Raw genomic sequence first — 23,192 nt, 5'->3', positions numbered from 1 at the left:
TTTCTTTTAGTGTTACACGGTGATCAGCATTCATTTTAGAAATTATGGACTTTACAACCGTGTTATAAATAACTCTTTTAATATCCCGACATTTCGATCTTCATATTAAGATCATCATCTGGAGCATATACAAATAAACAGAACAAGCTAAGTTACATTACATACAGTAAGCTAGAGAAACAGTGAATTGATCACAAGTTATTCTACTGGCATGACCTCTAGTGAAAAAAAAAAAAAATTATTTATAAACTACATCAAGCTAAATTCTATTTATGATAACATGAATAAACATTCTTTCTTACAGATGGTTTTCTTTCAGTAACAATGATGTCCCATTTTTAGCATTGCAATTGTTATTTTTGATCTAGGATCCTAGATTTTCTACAGTCTCCTGTTTATAGTTGCTCTTAGAGAGGAAGGTTCCATGGGTCGAATATATGCCTTCCATATGTTTGGGATTTTTAGACCATCATTATTGTTCAGATTGGGGTAGTTGGTAATAATCTCACAGGCTTCCTTAAATTTGCATTCATACCATGTTTTGGTGTAATGTAGACAACTAGTGCTTTTCCAGTCAATTCTCTGTAAGGTGTTCAGGGCATGATCAGAAAGACCAGCTTCACTATAATTATTATATTTAATGTGTCATTTATGTTCTTTTTGTCTGATAGGAATTGTGCATCATGTTTCTCCTATATATAGTATGTTACAGGTGCAATAAATATGGTATTCTCCAGGGTGGGTCAGCAGAGGGAGTGAGTCTTTGGATGAGTTGAGTAAGTTTTTTAATTTTGCAGGAGGTTTAAAGGTGGCTTTGAGGTTGTATTTTTGTACTATTCTGTTTATCTGATGTCCCTTTAATGTAAGGAATGGTTGTAGTTTTATTGTAGTCTGGTTTATCTTTGTTTTTTATTGAGGTCTCGTAGAGAATTTTGTTAATAGTGTTTTGGCTGTACCCATTTTTTTGAAAAGTATTGCAGATAACTTTAAATTCATCTTTCAGTGCCTGTTCACTAGAGAAGATCTTCAGAGCCCTGTTTTTTAGAGTATTAACGACACTTAGGTTTTGTGTTGTGTGATGGTAGGAGTTTATGTGTATATATTGGCCAGTATGTGTCACCCACGTGGTTGGGCTTAGTATTGTATGATATTTGTGTTATGTTACATTAGTTATTTTTGTAATCCCCGTAGATGTCCTAGTGACTAGGACGAAATATAGGGAGTATTAAATTCTTTTTAATCCTTTCTGATTGTTGTAAAAAATCCATTAAAACTCCAACATTATGTCTTCACAGCATTTAAGCCTCTATACACGAATTCTAATCATTCACGGAGAAGATTTAGCACGCAAATCCAAGCAATACGGTAAGTCAAAACTACGACTATCTAGGCATCTAAATAGGCTGGCCTTTTTAAAAATATGTCGGGATACAAGAGTGATACCGAACTGCATTAAACTAAAGACCAATTTCCATTCCAAAAAAGCACTCTGGATATATAACCGTGCCAGCCTGGCATTACTACGCGAACAAATCGCTTCTACTCGTGCCACCCTCTCAGTGATGAACGCCGCCATTGGCTCCTTACATTCAGAGCTCCCCAACGTTCTTAACCCTGAACTTTGGTCGATTCTCTCTGGCATTTCAGAAACCTCCGCACAGAAAGAATTTCAAAAAATAAAAAATAAACATGTCAAGAAATATAACAACCTGATCAAAGACAAATCACAACCACAAATTCAACTGCTCCAGACAGTAGTAAACCTCTCTGCCAAAAGGCTCAATGACGATGCCATCAGCGCACTTAGCCTCGGCCGTAATTTTGCCGTCGCTCCGAAGGAAGTGCCGGTGCTTGATGTAATGGTTAACATCGAATGTGGGATCAGTCGCTTACCGTCGGAGATAGCCAACAACATCAGACTTGACGTAGCCAACATCCTTGCTCATTCTTCACCTCCATAAAGTAATTTATCATATGCCCAACGCACAGCTCTCCTGAAATTACGGAAAGAAAAAAGTATCGTCATCACCAGAGCTGATAAGGGTAATGCCACAGTCGTTCTTAATACCACTGAATACAATCGCAAAATGAATATTATCCTCCGCGATCGCGCTACCTACATCCTGCTAGAACGCGACCCCACAAAAACACAAGTTAAAAAATTAAAAATCTTACTTAAAAAAGTATCTTCCTGGCCCCCCGACATCACGAAAAAACTTAAACCTTTCCACTCCCGTCCCCCCGAATTTACGGCTTACCAAAAATCCACAAACCCAATTCCACACTCAGACCTATAGTAGATGCCACCAATGCACCTTGCTACAGACTGTCTAAACAGCTGGCCAACTCTCTGACCCCCCCCCCCCCTCACTGGAATGTCCACTTCCTATAAAAAAAACTCGACCCACTTTAAAGCCCCTCATAGAAAATTTAACCTTGGATAAAGCAGACATATTGGTAAGCTTTGATATCTCCTCTTTGTTTACTAATATTCCCTTAACTGACACCTTATCTCTCTTACAAAAAGTTTTCCCTTCTGACATCTTAGATCTCTTTTCCTTTGCCATTAACTCTGGGTATTTTTCTTGGAAGAACAAAATCTACAAGCAGATAGAGGGAACTGCCATGGGTTCCCCCCCACTCTCCCCCCCTTGCCAATTTCTATATGGAAGATTTTGAAAAACGAGCCATAGACTCAGCCCCACTCAAACGTTTATCTGGCTAAGATATGTAGATGACGTGTTCTCTATTTGGCCTCATGGCCCAGACACATTAGACTCCTTCCTCAGTCATCTCAATAGCCTACATCCAAAAATCCAGTTTACTATGGAAAAGGAAAAGAACAATTGTTTACCCTTCCTAGACACCTTAGTCACACGCCTGCCTAATGATACACTTGCCTTCACTGTATACAGAAAACCCACACACACAGGCAGATACATTCACAAATTCTCACACCACCACCCCTCTCAACAATATGGCATTATTAAAACTCTTACCAAGAGAGCTCACAATCTTTGTTCCAGTGGAACTGCCCTCACTACTGAGCTTAACTACATACACAACACTTTCCTCTCCAATGGCTACAGCGATCACAGTATCAAAAAAATAATTAGTTCCTCTCCCATTCCCGGTCCTTCTCATCAACAAGAATTTAAAAATGTCATCACCATACCCTACATCCATGGCACATCCGAAAAAATAGCCAAGATTCTAAAAAAGTACAACCTACACACAGCATATAAACCCCACTGCAAACTTGCTACCCTTATCCGTTCTACAAAAGATCAGCTCCCTCCTCTCTCTCTGCCTGGAGTTTTCAAAGTACCCTGTTCCTGTAAGCTGGCGTACTTTGGACAGACAGGCAGATCAGCATCCATCCGCTTAGAGGAACACAAGTCTTACATCAGTAAACACAACTATGGTCATTCAGGCTTGGCTGACCATGTCTTGGACACCACCCACAGAGTATCATGGAAGAAAACCACCATGCTCCATCACAGCAAATTCAAGAAAGAGAGACTATTCTTAGAAGCAGCAGCATCTCTTAGAAATCAACCAAATCTTAATAAATACGGTTGCATTAAGCTTCCGAAAATTTGAGAAACACTCATCACCAGATGTCCTACTTTATATTCCAGGCCACCTACAACCGCCCTTAGAGGGCGCTCCACCTAGATAGGACTTTAGTGTCACCTACGTGGTTGGGCTTAGTATTGTATGATATTTGTGTTATGTTACATTAGTTATTTTTGTAATCCCCGTAGATGTCTTAGTGACTAGGACGAAATATAGAGAGTATTAAATTCTTTTTAATCCTTTCTGAGTGTTGTAAAAAATCCATTAAACCTCCAACATTATGGCCAGTATGTGTCGGTTTCCAGTAAACAGTGAAGGAAAGATTGCCAGAAGGAAGACATGTGACAAGTGTATCTAGAAACGGAAGTGTGTTCTATTTTTTTCATTCTCAGTTGTGAACTGTATGCATTTGTGTTGTTTGTTTAGGTGGCTAAGGAATGTGTCTAGTGTCTGGCAGCCATGGGACCAGATCACGAAAACATCGTCATCGTATGTAAACCAGACTTTGGGTTTTAAAGGAGATGAACCTAAAGCAAGTTGCTCAAAATGTTCCATATAAAAGTTAGCAACCGGGGGGGGGGGATAATGGCGAGCCCATGGCTGTGCCTCCTTTTTGTAGGTAGAAAACGTTTTGCCATACAAAATAACCAGAACACAATGCATGTGCAAAGAGCGCCATGATATCTGGAGGGAATTTGTTCTGTAAAAGAAGGATTGTGTCATTGATTGGGACATTCATAAAGAGGGCAGAAACGTCAAAACTGACTAATAAATCATCTTTTTCTAATGTAATGTCTTTGATGATATACTTAAATTTATTAGCTCTTAGCTCTTTATACTTAAGTCTTTGATGATGTTTATGAAGTGTTGTATGTTTTTGATATAGGAGGGGGAATGACCTACCATCTCCTTGAGTGTTGCCACTAATTTCTTGGTGCTTCATTGATGTTTAATTGCTGTAAATAGTTGGATAGCTTCTTTGAAATTGCACTAACTATTGGAATGACTTTGGTGTTTTAAGCAACAGCCGGCCAACTTCAATTGCCGGCCGTGGCTTAAACACACTGATTAGATGTTCTACAGTCTCATCTTTCTGATTGCATAATCTGCATTTGCTGTTATTATTGATATTCAAAAATTTTGCCTTCATTGCATTAATTTGTAATGCCTGTTCTTGAGCTGCTAGAATAAATCTTTCTGTTTCTTTTTTAACATATCTATATTGTAGCCTTGCCACGTCTTGTTCACATCAATTTTGTCCTCAGCATCTCAAAGAAATTGGCCATGCAAGGGTTTATTTTTTAAAAAGGAAGCAAAATAACATATCTGTTATTTTGCTGTTCCTTTTTGTAATTAGATTTATTTCCTGTTGCTTTTAGAAGGCCCTCTTGTGTAATTGCTTGAAGCATTTGCTCAGAGATATTGTTGATATAACTTTTTTAATTAACACGTTCGCTGCCAACTACAAGTATACTCGTAGTTGGTAAGCCAGCTACGAGTATACTCGTAGTTGGTAAACCAGCTACACAAGCCAGCTACGAGTATACTCGTATGACGCCTACCGCCGGCAATGAGATTACCGTAACTGACCTTGAAGAAGTGAAATTTCTCAGCGTACGGGAACAGACTATGCCGAAGTAGCGTGGCAGCAAACATGTTAATTTCTTCTTCTTTCGCAATCTCTCTCACTTGCATCAGATCCCATCCACTTATTCTCTTTTGTAGGAACAGCCAGTCAACATCACTACTTTGTGGATGTAATGCATGATGCATAGTCCTTAATTTTCTAGTTTTGCGTCCAGTTTGTCCAGGTCTTCTTTTCTGCCAGCTGTGTATTGGAGCACTGGTATAGCCCAAGAATTCATCGCTCTAATTGTGTTTAATCCATTTAGTTTTGTTTTCAGAATATTTCTGACTTTTTTTCTCAGTGTATTCTGCTGCTGCCCGTTGTTTAACTTTTGAGTAGAGAATATCACTGGCTTCTAATATTCCTAGGTACTTATGGTGTTCATTAGCTGAAATTGCTTTTATATATTTCTCTTGATCAAAATTAAAATTGCTAGTGTCATTAATTTTTCCTCGTTTAATAGATAAAATTGTGCATTTATCTAAACCAAATTCCATTTTGATGTCCTGACCAGGGTCGCATTTATACTTTTTCAAGACCCTAGGTGCAACATCATTATGAGGCCTCAAAAATAAGCATTTTTTTAGTTTATTGAAAATAAAAGTTAACATTTCCATAATAACTCATTTTAATAACACAGTACAACATTGGTATACATATATGTGCATTTTAAAAAAGTATAAAAATAAATCAGTTCAAATTTAAATAAAATAAATTTATAAAGTTTTTTTTCTGGCTTTGGTTTTAGCAAATATATCTATAATGTCATCATAATTAATCAAGTCCATTACATCTGATTCAGTGCATAATAACGACAGGTCACTTGTTTTATTTTGGTGCAAGTTGCTTCTTAAATAATTTTTTATTTGTTTCAACACTGAAAATGAGCGTTCAGCACTTGCATTTGAAATAGGCATCGTCAAAAATATTTTTAAAATTGTTTCTACGTTCGGAAAAGAAGACCTTAACCCATCATTTATAAATTTGTACATATTTTTAATTGAAGAATTTTCTTCCTTTATCATTATTAAAAATTACTTAACTTCATCAGTAAATTTTTCTGGATCAATATCAGTCCCATAAGTTTGTAAAATTTTATTAATACTAATCTTGTACTTGTCTTGATCTATATCTTTCTTCAAGAAAATGTCAAACATATCTAATATGTCTAAATCGCTTTTTGTTCTTTCATTAATTTCCAAAATTAGCTTATCGCAAATGACATTAAAAGTGTTCACAGCAAAATTTTCTTTCCCATGTAATATAATCTCATTGTTATATTGTGAAACTTCATCACTCATTTTTTTTTGTTTTTTAACTTTCCTTTTCATCTTTAAATTTTGTTCTCATCTGTTAATAAATTCACTTCTTCATTTACAGCAGCAGCAAAACTATTTCTTATATCTAAAATAAAACCAACTAAAGACTAACAAATTATTAGCTAAAAACAAATCCATATCGGGATCTTGTAGAGATTTACTAGTAGCATGTATTCATTGTAAAATTTTGTCCCACACAACTTAAAATTGCTGTTTCTGGTTTGTCAAAATGTTCAGCCAATGATGAGCTCTCTAATTTAGAAATAGGTTTTTCATGAGAAAGAAATGGAAATGAATGGAAAACTATTTTTTATATCTAAAATAAAACCAACTAAAGACTGTAACAAATTATTAGCTAAAAACAAATCCATATCGGGATCTTGTAGAGATTTACTAAGTAGTATGTATTTGTTGTAAAATTTTGTCCCCCACAACTCTTAAAATTGCTGTTTCTGGTTTGTCAAAATGTTCAGCCAATGATGAGCTCTCTAATTTAGAAATAGGTTTTTCATGAGATGGATAGTTCAAGTAATGCGTCTTTAATTTGTTTATAGCCACGTTTCAAAGCCAATATAAGGTCAGCTCTTGTGGACCATCTCGTTTCGCTTAGTCTTTTAACTGTTAAAGATTTTTTTCTAAATGTTTAAGGAGTATACCGCATCTTCTTGTTAAAGATGAAAAAAATAATTATATACATTTTAAATAAAACAATATTGCACTGCTTCCGGACAACATTCCACGGCATAGTTGCCAATTAAATTTAAGGAATGACTAGAGCACGGTATATAATGTGCAGAGGGACTATTTTTTTCAGCCTAGCTTGTAAACCTGTAATACGAGCGCCTCCGTAGCGTAATTGGAAGAACGACGGTACATTGCACCCTTCGATTGGAATAGGCCTAAGTTCGATTCTCGTCGCGACGGGAGGAATCTTTATCTGGTCGATTTCAATCGAAGGTGAGTTAGCCGATCTCATACGGAGGTAGCAGGGTTTTTTCTCCCGGAAACTCGGGTTTTTCATCCCGCATACATACAAATCGGCCCTTTAGAACACGCAATTTACAGACAAAAATTACTAGTTGTGGTGGTGTTGGAGGTGAGTGGTAGATGGCGTTGATTCGTAGTAGAGGTTAGGTGTAGAGACAGTTGTAGATGTCCTCCCGCGATGAGTCTTCGGACTCCTTGGAGGTATCAGGAATAATAATAATAATACCTTTCATATTGACAGCATTATCATAGCTTTGCTCTCTGCACATTTTTATACCCAAAGATGATTCTTCTAATTTTTTTAACACTACCTTGTCTAAATATAAGGAATTATGTTGTGTAATACTGATGAATGCGATAAATGTTTCTCTAATGTCAGAATTTGCATCAACATACCTAAATATCACAGCTAATTGGTCATTATGGGCAATGTCTGGCATTGAATCGAGTATTGCAAAATAAGCAGCTTTCTTAATAATCTGATATTAAGATTATTATCTTTCTCTTGTTTTTTTAGCTATTAGCTATGAATTCATCACAAGTGTGGTAAGAAAGATAATTTGATCTGCCAGAACCACAGTTGTCATACATTTTCATGTGATGTTTTAAAAAATCATCAAATTCACTTAAATAATGTAAACAAATAATTTCTTCAAGAATCAGAAAAAATATTTGTATTTCCTCTAAATGCTAGCCCTAATTTACCCAGTAACTTAACCACACTACCAGCCAGGATGTATATATACGTCCAAGTTACTATGGATGCAAAGTGCTTGATGGTAGCTATTATTCTTTTTAAAACCTCTCTCCAATAATTTTCTTCAGATTGTATTTGTTTGATCAATTCAGAATCAATTCGACTATTTACAGAACCTGATTTTCTTTTGCAATATGTGCACATCGCTCGTATATGCGCAGTAGAATGCTTGTGATCACAAAAGGTTTGTGTTATATTTCTCCAGTAATTAAAAACCTTCATTAAGCTATTATTTGACTAAGAAAATAATTTACAAACAAAGCAGTAAATTACTTTGCTGGTATCTGAAAAAATTAGCCATTCTCGTTTCTTCTTTGTTCTATTTGCCTTTTTACAGTAAAAATGTGATTCATTTATATTTCTGACATATATTCTACTGTGTGTTGTGTATTCTTTTTTTAAAATTTTGATTTTACCAACATTCTGGCATATTTATTAAAATGTGCTCGATAAACTGTTCATTAATAGTAAGTGGCCACACTGCTATATCGGTAGGATAAGAGATAGCTTGCTTGCTATCTCTTATCCTACCGAGTACAGACTCCGATTGAAAATTTTCTTCAGAACCCTCTTGATTTGTTTAATTTACTTCTTTCTCTCCTATGTTTTCCACATCATTTTGGTGTTCTTCATTTTCATCTCCTCCTGATAACGATACCAATGTTTTATTTTCATTCCGAGAAGTGTGAAGCAGAGCCGGGCCTAGAGGTATTTTCACCTGAGGCAGGAGGATAAATTTTCACCCCTATGTATATAGTTTTTTATTTCTAATAAGTATTAAATAAAAATAAATAAATAAATGATTTTGGGAACAAAATAGATTTATTAATTATTGAATAAAAAAGTCACAGAATGCAGTAATAGTACAATAGTAGTAGGAACATAAAATTACACATATTAAAAATAAAATCACTCCAACCTTAAAAGAAAAACAAAATAAGTATTACACATGAGATGAATTAGAATATTACAAATTTTTCGGTAATTTAATTTAATAATAGAGACAAAATAATAATAATGCTTATATAAATAAATGCCCAATATAAAATCTTTTTTTAAAGTTTTACTTTTCTTTGCTTTTAGTGAAGCCAATTCATCAATTATTTTATCAAAATTAATTTGTTTTGTAAACTCTTGTTCGATTGATAAAATTGCCATATTTGACAATTTTTCCTGAGCAAGTGACGATCTTAAATATGTTTTGTAATTTTTAGTTTACTGAAGCCTCTTTCACCAGAAGCTACAGTAACAGATAATGTTAGGACTATTCTCAATGCAACTTCTAAATTTGTATAGGACTGACTAAACTATATTCATGAATTGGTTTTAAAAGATCTAAACTTGTAGCTGCTTTAAGGCCTGGAATTAACGTCATTGTCTGATTTTTGAAACTGAATATTTCTGATAATAATTCTACAGAATTTATATCATTTGGATATTTAAGGGATAAATCACAAGCTGATTTTTTTAAATTTTCTGTATCCATCGACTTTAATTTTTCACCTGTTAAAAATTCGAAGTCAGACAAAATCCCATATAGTTTTTCATATCTCCATCTAAGTTGTGTTATTAAAATATGTATTACTTCTTTCATTTCTACTTTAAATAAATATTTATCATTTTAAGGAACTGATTGCTGAGATTGATCATCTAATTTAATAATTTGGCTTCGTTTGTTTTCAAAATCAGTAGACAGTTCCATTTCTGAAACCAAATTTTCACTCTCAGAAAAAATATTTTCCCATATGGTGTCTCATTTGCTGCAAGCAATTAGATAATCCTATTAAATGCAAAGCTTTAATTATAGTTATCATTTTTGATTGCAAAGCTTTGTTTATTTTATCAACTTCTTGCAATATTAAATTCCATGTAGATAACGTACATAAGAATTTAAAATTTATTTGTTTCAATATGCTTTTAATTTCAGTGCATTGCAATGATTGCTCATTTTTCGAATCAGTTAATATCTTATACACTTGGGGTATTTGTTGATGCAATTCCTTGATGGCATTTGCTCTTGAGGCCCATCATTTGTCTGTATGACCTTTTAAAGTTGTTTTAAATACAGACATTAGTTTATCCCATCTAGTCATTGAATTGACAAAAAACGTATAAAGTCTCTGAACGATTCCAAAAAATGTGATCATGTTAGCATTTGAAGAAGCAGCATTTTTACAAACCAAATTAAGGCTGTGAGCTGCACAAGGAATGTACATAGCTTGTTCATCTTTTTGAGAAATTATGGCTTGTACTCCATTATAAACACCTGCCATGTTCGTGCCATTGTCATATCCTTGACCTCTAACATTTAGAATATCAAGTCCATGTTTTTCTAATTTATTGATGATTTCATAGGCTGAACCACTACCAGTTTTTTTTCTTTTATCACTATAAAATCTATAAAGCTTTCTTCAATCGTAATAGAATCATTCCTAATAACTACATATCGAATAATTTGGCACATTTGTTCTTGATGCAATACATCAGTTGTACAGTCATACATCAAGGAAAAGTATTTCGATTCTTTAATTCTAGAAAGAATTTCAGTTCGAACATGGTACCCTAAGAGTAAAAGAAATTCATCTTGAATCTTATTAGATAAGTGTGAAACAGACCCCTTGTTATGATTAGCAGCATGTTCTGCGATGGTCATATTCTATCGGCTTATTAATTCAATCAAGTTTAGAAAAATTCCTGCATTCGGATTACCAATAATTTCTTGCATACCTCTAAGAGGTAAATTATTCTTTGCACAAAATAAAATTACATCCAAGACAACATGTAAAATATTTTGCTTTTTTCCATCTTTCCTTTTCTGTCTGTATTGCTTTTTGCAACACATTGTCTATAAAACCACCAGTTTTAAGTTTATTTTCAAAGCATTTCCAATGGAGATACGTGTCGTGATGAAATACAGAATTTTCATGATCCGAAATTCGATTTAGATTTCTCCAATCTTTAAATCCTCGGCTTTGATTGCAGATGGCAGAATCCATTTTACCTCCTTTACCAAAAAGGATACATGGAAAACAAAATATCGACATAGATATTTTTGAAAAAATGAGCCAGTTACGATGGACTCGCTCTCCATTGGAACATTTTTTAAAAACCATTCCTTTGAAAATCTCCTGCCATCCTCTGAAGCAGATTGCCTAAAATCTGCGTCTTCTCCTTGTTCTGGTCCATGTTCAATTAGAACACATCTAATTTTATCTGTAATAGGCGGCCATGAAGGAGGATCGTTGAAATTAATAGAATTAAATACCTCTTTTTATTGTTCTGTCGAATTTTCTTGTATTTCAATTTCTTCTTCAACTTTCCTTCCCTTCCCTTAAGATGATTGTTAATTCAATTGTCTTTTCTTGAGCCTCGACTGGTATTGTCTCGAGTGATCTGTTGTATTTGAAGTACTTGCTTTTTCTAGCCAATTTTGCAACTGTATTACACTGTTGATTTGTTTTTCATTTTATCAATTTTCTTCTTTTTCTATATTCAGCATCACTGGGTTTTTTTGATGCCATTAGTTTATCTGAAAAAGAAAAATGATATATTTGTAATGTAATCACTTTTGATTACAATACAAATAAAAATGGAAAAGAATATTGCAGTCGTAATATAATGTAACAAACAATGAAACATGTTTACAAATTTATATAATAGAAAACTTACCTTAGTTTAACATATTTAAAATAATACCTTCTGCTCGCTGTCATACTAGCACACTGCACAAATAATGCACTTTAATGTACAACGAACATGCCCAAACTCACGTACCATATCACTTACTAAGTCAATATCATACGAGGAAACAAGTGTATCGAGCGAGAGCATCTAACGCAAATCGTTAGTTTGCTTAAAGTATTTGACGAACATTGCAAGATACATTTGGCTTTTTATTATTTTTTTATTTTTCAAGTTATTAATTTTCATTTTTCACCAATTTGCCGCCCTTTCCCATTGTTCACCTGAGGCAAGTGCCTTGTTTGCCTCGCCCTTGTCCCGGCTCTTGTGTGAAGTGCAACTTCAGTTCTATGAAATTCTTCATTTTCAGAATGCAAGAAAGACAAAATTGCCCCCTTTTGACTATTTAGTTGTTTTTCATTTTCTCTGAGTCATTTTCTTTTACTAGCATAGGATTCAATTTTTCTTGGCATCATTATGTGTATTAATCTATCAAAAGTAAAATAAATATCTATTAAATCCAAAATAAACAATTATGTTAAAACTAAAAAAATACAAAAATAGAAACAGTAGTATCTTGGTTTTGTTAAAATAAATGAGTAACAGTAAAATAAGAATAATAAATTAATTGAAAAATATATTCTTACTGACTGCGACAACTACTTTAACCATATATTAAGGTATATACACTTTTATACAGTATACTGCTTTATAAATACTAGCCAAATAACGGTAACTAAACTATCAGTTTAATTACTGTTATTTGGAATTTCCTTTAATGTTCTATGATATTTGACCCTTTTTGGTGCACAATTTATTTATCGTGTCTCTTCCCAAAAATAAAAACGAATTTCACATGTATACAATAAATATTAATATTAAAAAAATCTTGGTAATATTAAATGAGCAACATTGTAAGTCATTTTATATAAATAAATGACTAACTTATATCAATGGATTATAAATAATTATGCAACTTCTATGATACTTTATATTTAATATTAAATTTTATAAATAGTTTAAAATCTATTAATGTAATTCTATATATATATATTATTTACACTTTTAAATATTCCATGTAATTCGATCATAATTAATTTAAAGAAAGATGTAATTAAAATTTTTCTGTGAAAGATTTCAATTATAGTGTTGATTGTTGATTTTGAGAACATTGATTTTGTTTGACAAGCTTCGTTGACAAGCATCATAGTTGCTACAAAAATTCTGAATACCGAAGAATATTAAAAGGTATGGTAATAATTTAGTATAGCAATAAAAGTTTAAAAAAAATTTAAATGCAATCAAATTAAGCTTGCTAATCAAGGTGAAAAAAATAGGAACTTATCAACTGTAAAGTTCAGATATTCTCACTAAAAATAAAAATTTTGAATTTATGTTAAAAATTGTAGCAAAAATCATCATATTTATGGAATTACAACATGGATCTAAATATAAATATAAAACGTTTCAGTTTGCAGTAACCTGCATAGTATGCCTCCCTGGTTGACAGAATGGTTAAAGTATTCTGCTTTCCAGCCACCCAACTTTAGATGGAAGGTAAATTTTGATGCCTAGTGCGAAACCAACTTACTTACTCGAGGTCTGGGATTCACATAAAAAGCATATAATATAATATTATATTATTATATATATATAGGATTAATTCAGTTCCAACTTTATCGCACAGTTATTAAGATTTATTCAACTAAAGCTTTGATTTTTTTATGTTGCAGTAATAAGCATAATAATTCCAGCTTTAGTTAAAATGTAGAGGCAATAAATAGTAACAATAACTTGGTATGCTCACTAACATCCACTTTTTTACTCAACATTTTACCATAAAATAATTAGAATCTTGATGCACAAAAAAAGAACCAAAAAATCAATTTAATTTATAAATAATAATAAACTTGAAAATCAAATTCTCTGTTTATGTGATATAGAAATTTTTCTTACCTAACTAATTAATACAAATGCAGCAGCACACAAAAAAACCTCTGTTGTCTCAGGAACATGTTTCAAAATGATCGCAAGTTCAATACTCAGCGATCTGTTCTTTCCTAACTGGATTCTGGGAAATCACAGGATTAAATATTCTTAAGAATGTTATGGATTAAACTGACCATATATTTAATCTCTGGATTAAACTGCTAAGTCACTCAGTCAACACAAGTCAAACATTTACTAAGAGAAAATTTCCAGAGAAGGAGATTGGAATTTAGTAATATTGATAAGAACAATAGTCTAAACGTCCAGATAGTCCAGAAGTGAAAACCATCTGTGACAAAATGAAACTAGTTTATTTAAGTAAAAACACAAAAATACAACCAATTTATTAAGTATATCTTTATAGAGATCGTAATTAAAAGGATTGTAATAATAATAATAATAATAATAATAATAGATTTCTACAGATGTGTCTCATCTTGTTTTGGCATTATCAAAATTATCAAGTTATTCTTAAGCATTATGAATTTTGCTATTTCATTATTATGCTGCTAATATTTCTTCAAATGCGGCACTTTTTACAACAAAACTGGCTAAGTTATGTTGAATATATCTGTTCTCAAATATACTCAAAATCCCTTTGACCTAATAAAAAGGTAGAATGCTGATGAAACTTCATCAACATTCTATCTGTTAAAATGCAATTACCCCCCCCCACACACACACACACCATTAACGGATTATTGTCTTTATGTGCACTATATTACTTGGAATTTCCTTTACTGACTTAACGATATTTGACCCTTTTTGCTGTACAATTTATTTATTGTGTCTCTTCCCAAAATAAAAACGAATTTGACATGTGCAAAAATAAATAATCAAAATGTTTGTTAGCATTGGAAATATGTGAAATATTTATATTTTTTAAATAACATTTATTGAAATAAATATGACATTTTGCTTTCTTTCCTTGCAAAATAAGATTATATGGGTCACACATTTCAATTTTAGGAACGATTTTTTTTTATGGACAACAAATGATGTAAAACTGCTTTTTTACTTTGTTACTTGGAGTTTCCGATGGTGAGTCTTTTTAATATCAAAAATTTATATCCAATGCTATTTTATCAGAGACTCTTTGCCTTTGTCTTTTGCTTAAAACCACAACAGATTTTTTTTTAGGATCTGTATTACTATAATATCCAGTGTAACCACTGTAGATATGCTGAAAATATAATATGAAGGATATCCTATATGAAATAATTCAAAATTATTTCCTATATGAAATAATTTATGTCATTTTGAAGATTTTCTACTGCATCTACCTCCCTTCTCCTCTCCTGGAACTCAATTACATAACTACTTTAAATTTCTACTGGTTTGAAAGCTTTCAGACAGCATTCAAAATCTGTTACTTCAGTTTATCGTTTTGACAAAAAAATAAAATAAAATAAAAATAAATAAAATAAAGCAATAATATTGTTGTGCCATCGAAGCTTCTAATTCTGTACTATTTCTTTGCAATCAAATCAGTTGTTCAACAGTCTGCTGAAATTTCAGTAGTGTTATTTTTGTTATTTATTTTTTTAAATTCTAAATATTACTATGTCTTTGAAATACTCGTAATAATCCTCTTAGCTGGAGGAAAAGCTTAACTTAGATTACTCTCGCTGCTATTGAGAAAGATGAGAGAAAGTTTCCCCAGAAATCACACTAAATTGCCTAGCTGTAGTGCAGAATACATCAAGAATGTCTTGTTTCGTTTTCCATTGTTGATTACAGACATCCTAACTCAGAAATACTGACATATCTTTTACAGACTGATACAACAGTTATACCAAAATGATTTCTTAATTTATAATGATCAGTTTCATTTTTATTATCGAAAAATTATAAATAATTTGATACAATTATCTTGAAAAAAAATGAATTATTTAAAAGAAAAGGTGCATATGAATTACATAATCATTTATTTTTTGGGGGGGAAGAGAGGGTTATAGATCTATTCCTTTCTGCTTGAGTAACAGTCCATAAGCTAACGAAAATTATTGAGAAAGTGAGAAACGAACACATCCAGTAGACACACTAAACAATTCATAACAATAGCCGAATGCACACAGAAATTTATTTTATTTTATTATATTTTCCACCTTTCTGATTGCTTTACAGATGTTCAAAATATTTTATTCTGATATTGCTTTTGTAGGACGAAACTTTTTTTTTAAACATTAATTTCCCCGATATTACATAATTTAATGATTTACACTTATAAGGAAATAATATAAATGAAAAAATATACAAAATTTGCTCATTTATAATAATCACAATTTAATTTCGGTATTGGAATATTAAAAGTTCTCTGGTACAATTACTTTGGAAAAATAACGAATTCAAACAACAAAAAAGTGCACATATGTTATCTAGCAGTATTTTGTGTGTGTGTGTGGTGATAATTTTGGGAGGGGGGAGAGTTAGCCATTAAAGGCGAATTAATTCTGTTATGAAAATTTTGGAAATAAAATTTCATTTTGATGCATGCACCTACACATGTTTCGAAAGATAAACTGTAGGGAAAATATCGCTACTTCAAAATTGCCGCATAATATCGAAATTAGCCGAAAATATGTACATAACAGTTGACTTCATAACTGCTGTTTATTTCGATTTGTAGTGAGTGAGTAGGGGGGAACCAAGAAAGTTGAAATGCAAAAACCTACAGATTACATTATAAAAATTATGCATTGCATGATATGATTCAAGATTTATGTATGATTTTCTATAACGCAAAATTTAAAAGTGTGAACCTTCGTGCAATCTGTGAACTAACCTTTGAACTAAGATTATGAATAAAAAAGAAAACTTAATTTGGAACAGATGGAGGCTGTATTCATTTTTACATTCAAATTTTCATGAATTTATAAAATAATCATTTGACAAAAATAATTATCTTCAATCAAGTTCTGGGAGAATTTTAAAATGTATTGGTGATTAAAATGATTAGCAAAAAAACTGATAGTGATATTGATCTTCCAAAGTGATACAATATGAAGTGAAGAAAGTATGAAAGGATTTCTTATTTTGCACTGGCATTAAAAACTATAATTATACGATAAAAACAAGCAGCAAAAAATGAATATAGCTCATAGGTATTTAGTCTGATATAACTTAGATTCTGGTTACTGAGCAAATGGCAAGCAACTGCCTTTCTTGCTGTAGGCAATTGAACGTAGCTACTACGTATGTCAGGTAATCTAGTTAAGTGTTCTTTTCAGCATGAAGGATTATTTCCCCTTCTAATGGACATCACAGTCAAACTGTACTTCTTATCCATGTTCTTTCAACAGGTGGGCAGAATATTATCCAGGTTTGCTGGACGTGTATATGCATCCAGCAAAGAAATGGTACGTTTACATACATGAATTTTATGGAATACAGGAATTCCTGTTAGTTGTATGTTCTAAGGAAAGAACAATGTATTTCAAATGGAAGCGGAAGGCCTCACAAATTTTTCACCAGCCTCTAGTTTTATATTATGAATTTAATATTTAAAAATAAGTATTTTATTTTGCAACTATAATTACACTGTGAGTTATTTGGGAGGAGTAAGGTTTTAAAATGTGGCCCCCATAGAGAGAGTGAGGCCCCCAGCTTGTGCCTCATGTGCCTAATGGTAAATGCAGCTCTGGTCCTGACTGAAAATATGACCTGTGTTCAGTAAAGATCTATTTGCTGTGCCGATTTTCCATATAACTTCAAGTCATCCATATACAACAGATGAGAAATTTTAATATTATATTTTTGAATTTCATATCCAAGTTTTGTTTTCTTCAAAATCATAGACATAGGTATCAAAGAAATGTTGAAGAGCAATAGGAATAGCCTTGGAAAATTCCACGTTTAATGCTAATATAATCTCCGAATCATTCATTATTAACTATTAAAGTTGTTTTCCATGATTTCATAGTAGCAGCCAGAAACAAACATATGTTTTTGCTAATTTCAAATATCTGTAGTGATTTTAGGATCCAGAAGTGGGGAATGGAATCTAATGCTTTCTTATAGTCTATTCATGCCATGTTTAAGTTAGTTTTCCATCTTTTTGAATTTCTGAGAATCATTTTATTAATAAGGATTTGGTCTTTTGTTCCTCTAGATTTTTGAAACTTGACTTTTTGTTCAATTGGATAAATCTGATTATCTGATAAGTAGTGGTATATGGAATCTGCTATGATTGCAGTGAACAGCTTAAGCATAGTTGGTAGGCATGTTATTGGATGATAGTTACTTGTGTATGCACCCTTATCCTTACCTTTCATGAAGAGAAACGTGCACCAAGATATCATCCAGTCTTCCACTGAGCCTGACTGCAACAAACAATTAAATTGTTCTGCCATTCGATAATGTATTCTGTTATATGCTGTAAGCAAAATGCATGTAGTTTGTCTTTGCCAGGTGCACTCCAGTTTTTTAATTTTCTAGCTTGTACACTGACCATTTCTTTAACAATAATGATATTTTGCATTTGTTTTTGTTTCATTTCTGATTCTATTTCCTTTATCAATGAGGCAGCTTTATTATATTCAATAGGATTATCCCAGATTGACTTCCAAAATTTGAGTGTTTCTTCTTTTTCTGATGAATGTTTGCATTTGTATTTCTCTGGAGAGACTGAAAGAATTGATGTTTGTTCTGTCGAAAGTGCATATTTTGTACATATTGGTTTATTCTTGCTTCATAATCTTCTAATTTTCTATGCAGTCTCTATAATTCTTGTTTTAGCTCTTCGATAACTTCAGCAATTGTTTTGTTGTCCAAATTATATGCGTTAATCAGTTTGTTTTTGATGTTATTATTTTTCAGCTGTCCTTTAAAACTTTTTAAGTTGGTCAGATCAGCTTGAAGTTTCTTGACTTTTCATTCCAACCAGATTTTCCATGGTGCATATTGCTTCATTCTTGGCTTTTGCTTTTGTGGTTTGCAACCAAGCTTCACTGTAATGATATAGGCTGTGCTGTATAATAGTTGATTTTGTTTCCTTTATACTGTTGGTTGTGATGGTTTTTATCACAGCATTTGCATATAAGAGGAACTTAGCTTAGATTTATGTAAAGCTTTTAATGGTGGTAGTCTTATAGAGTCCTTTATGGACTTCATATGTTCCAATGTCCCTGACTTCATCTTACACTGTACGTCTTCAAAACATTCTGAGGTATGTCGTCAGCTTGATGCTTACTGAGTTTAATTCAATGATTTGCTATTACTGGAGTTGTTGGTTTATTACGTAAACTTGATGCTTACTGAGTTTAATTCCAAAGTTAGATATAGTTACCTCCTGATGATTTGCTATTACTGGAGTTGTTGGTTTATTATGTAAACTCTTGCGGCTCAAGTTCAGTAAATATTTTGTTATGGAAAATGAAATTCTTTTGGTCCATAAGTCTTTGTTCTGTGATTGTAGATTCTTGGAATTTTTGTTTCCAAATTAAATGCATATGCTTTCTAAAATCCTGCTTTTCTGGTATTGATCTGTAAAAACAGATACATTTCTTCTCTGTTTTCTTCTACAGTCCATTTTTTATGTTTGGTTTCTTCCAGACACTTTTCAGCTTTGTGCCTGAATCCCCAGCAAGGTGAGCTGAGTCCTGTAGCCCACTCATTGCCTGATGCCCAGGATCCCAAACATTTGACACAGTCCTTGATGACCCGGACGTCGACTGATCTGGTATGGATTTCTTCTTGCTTTTCACTATTAAGATCGGGGATGGAACACTGTTAGTCTGGCTCCTTAGTCGAGACCTGTCTACCTGTCTTCTGGTAGCTATGCTACTGCCAGCATAGCTCTCAACATCATCGAAGCACGCAAGCCCCACTGCCAAGACAAGGTGATGTTCCTCGGAGGGGATATTATTATTATTATTAATGCTATTTATGATTATTCCTAATCACTTACTTACTTTTTTAAACTAAAACACCTGAATTACTCAATTTACTAATTTGGTACAATTCTCTTCATCTTCTTCTGCTAACATTTTCTAACATGAGACAATAATACATTAAATGGATTGTGTGCACAATAAAGTTATTCTTTACTGTACATCCTTTTCTAGAAGGTGTAGTATAATGGCTATAGGATTAAAACAAGAATATATTTATTAAGGTAGGAATTACGTGGTGGTGGATTTGAGATGTGGTGGGAAAAAAATTTTTTTTTAAGGTGTATAGTGTGACTTTTGTTGTGAATTGTGCTGGATTTCTCTATTATTTTTGTATTACACTAGTAATACACGTGTTTTTTAGTGGTGCTGTTTTTGGAATTTAGTTGTTGTTTATAATGTGTTATTTTTGGGTTACTGAGAAGGCGATGTCAGTGTCAGACATCTGCTGTGGAAGAAAAGATAAGTTTTCATTATTCACTATTTAGTATAGTTAAATATAGTTTATGCTTATAGTATCGAGTAAGTAATTAGCTTACAGTAGAGGGTATAACATAGTATTTAGCATTTAGGTTTAGTTGTAGTAGTATTTATCGTTTAGTTGTAGTAGTTCCTTGGCACAATATGAATGATGGCCGCTGCTGCTACTCCAATTACAAATGGCATGTCACCAAGTCCTCCCTCATTCAAGGACTCTATTTGCATAACATAATAAAGGATTTTGTGGCAAGTGGGACTTGTGGCATGTGTGTGTCCCAGCAGTTGGATATGTGGTGTATGAGAGAAGGGGGAGTGCATATATGCTTAAAATGTAGGCAATGGAAGGAATTCAGTGAGTTAGATGTTCCGATATCTAATCTCATCGCGTCAGGAACGGGAGATTTTCGAGAGACGAGTAGCGTGATAGGTGAGAATAACGAGCAGTGAAGTATGAATGAAAAAATAAGAGTGGGGAGTGTGGAAGGCTTGAATGATTGTGAAGTTTTTGGAGATGTCATGATTGGAGGATGAATGGCAAGTAAGAGTGGCTAACTTGCAGAGAGAGAGAGAGAGAGAGAGAGAGAGAGAGAGAGAGATAGATAGAGGTGGAATGTCTTGAGAAGGAGATGAGATGAGAAGTATGAAAGATGAGATTAGGAGAATGGAAGAGATGAATGCAAAGCGAATCAGAGTAGGAGTGAGAGAGAGTTATGGGAATGATAGAAACAGAGAGAGAGAATGAGAAGAATGCAAGAGAATGCTGGAACCAAGGATAGAGTGATGCCAGGACAGCAGGTAAGTAAGGGAACATGGAGTGAAAGAGTTAGAGAAGAGAGAGAGAGAGAGAGAGAGTGAGGGATGCAGGTGAGCAATCAAGGAACAGAGTGGTAAGAGCTGTGATGTATGGAGATGCGTTGATCTGTGGTGTGCAAGATAGGATGCCAGAGGGATGCTTGCCCGGGAGAACGATAGAGAGTGTGTCTATGGCAATTAAGTGGGGTGAAAGGATGGATGAGAAGATTGTGATGATGGGCACGAATGACTTGAGATGCAATGTAAATCGGGCGGCAAGAGAGATCTGAGATTCTTGCTTCGGGTTTTACAAAAGAAAATGCAGAGAGGAAAGGTTGTGTGTGTGTGTGTGTGTTGCCTAGGTAGGATAGTGATGAGCTAAGCAGAAGAGCAGTAATAATGAATAGTATAAGAGCCAGAATGTGTCAGAAGAGAGAATTGGAATATGTGGATGCTTGGAGGGCATTTGAGGACAGAAAGGAACTGTATGCGAGAGACAGCTTGCATTTGAATGAAGAAGGACATAGGCATCTGGAGAGATTGCTGTTTTCTGAATGAGTTGGTGTGTCAATGCAGGGAAACTAGAATTCCCAGGGTGGATGGTAGCAGGGGTGGCCTCTTGTGGGAATGTGTGCTTGGGGGAAGGGGGGATGACATCAGGTAACACTGAGTTCAGTGGGGTTTGGAGGGGATAATGATAGGTGACATTTTTATGCTGTATACTAATGCCAGGAGTATCTGAAATAAAGGAGATGAATTGGTGGCACTGATAGCATCAGCCTTGCCAAAGATTATTGGGATCGCTGAGACATGGTTGACAGAGGATGATATAATAACAGGAATAAAAGTAGCAAAGTACAGCATTTTTCGGCATAACAGGAAGGGAAAGTGTGGTGGTGGAGTACTGCTTATGATAAATGATGATTCATGTCCTCTAAGAGTGGAGGCTTTGGAAGGCAGTGACATTAATGGTTTTGAAAGCGTATGGTGTGAGGTAGAAGTGGCCAAGACAGAATATTTAGTGGGGTGTTGCAACAAACCAAGGAGCACAGAGGGTGGGGAGCAGGAGATATTTAGGCAGTTGAGCTTGTTGCAAGAAAAATGATTGTTATGGGAGATTTTAACTACAGCACCATAAATTGGGGAGAGGAAGATGCATGTAGCAATAAGGGGGTGGATTTCTAGAATTCTTGAGGGACAGATGTCTTAGGCAACACGTAATAGAGGGAACAAGAGGTTCAAGAGTTTTGGATTTGGTCATAGCATCAGAAGAGCCGATAATAGCTGAGATGACATCTCTTCTCCCAGTTGGAGAGAGTGACCTTGTGGTTTTGGCTTGGAAGATGAATTGACATGCAGGAGTATCAAAGAAAAGGGAGCATATATATGGAATTATAAGGCAGGTGATTATAATAGTCTTAGATATCAATTTGGGACAGTTCCATGGAGAGAGGAATTGCATGGGCAAGATATCATTAGTGCTTGGAAAATTGCGAAGGAATATTTGTTAGCAGCAATAGTAAGCTGTATTCGACAAGTGAAGAAGAGAACGCAATTTGGTGTAAAGTGGATGACAAACAATATCAAAAAGAAACTGCAGGTGAAAAAGAGATTATGGAAGAGATATAAGGAGAGGGGTGGAGAGCAGATGCATGAAGAATATAAGACTCAGGTCAGGAGAGTGTCTGGTATGGTGAGGAATGCAAAACTGGAATGTGAGAAGAGATTGGCATTAAGATCCAAAGAAAACCATAGGGAATTTTTTAGCTATGTGGCCAGTAGAAGGAGAAATGATTGTGGAAAAACGACGTTGCAGGATAAATATGGAAACAGAGTGACTGATGCAGAGGACATAGTGGAGTTGTTCAATGAGCACTTTATTGGAGTATTTCATCCAGAAGAAGAAGAAGAAGAAGAAGGTTTAAATACTAGAGGGATAGGGCATGTTCAAGGTTTAGAGGTGCATGAGAAGAGTGTGTGTTCCAAATACTGAGTACGCTGGATGCCAGTAAAGCTATGGGACTGGATGGTATTTCACCACAGGTTTTGAGAGAATGTGCTAAAGAACTGACTGCTCTGTTGACCTGACT

General features: G+C 33.8%; 1 protein-coding gene across 1 annotated transcript in view; it reads left to right on the top strand.

Annotated features, from left to right (window-relative positions):
• The window catches only part of LOC150109428 (EF-hand domain-containing family member C2-like), a 396,984-nt gene that overhangs the window by 103,712 nt on the left and 270,080 nt on the right, over positions 1-23,192 (top strand). The gene's annotated exons all lie outside the window — the stretch shown is intronic.

This window comes from Typopeltis vanoorti, chromosome 2, assembly GCF_054136105.1.
Source record: "Typopeltis vanoorti isolate ZY-2024b chromosome 2, IOZ_Tvanoo_1.0, whole genome shotgun sequence".
Lineage (NCBI taxonomy): Eukaryota > Metazoa > Arthropoda > Arachnida > Uropygi > Thelyphonidae > Typopeltis > Typopeltis vanoorti.
Note: the sequence above shows the minus strand (reverse complement) of the source record. Positions and strands in the feature narration are given on the sequence as shown.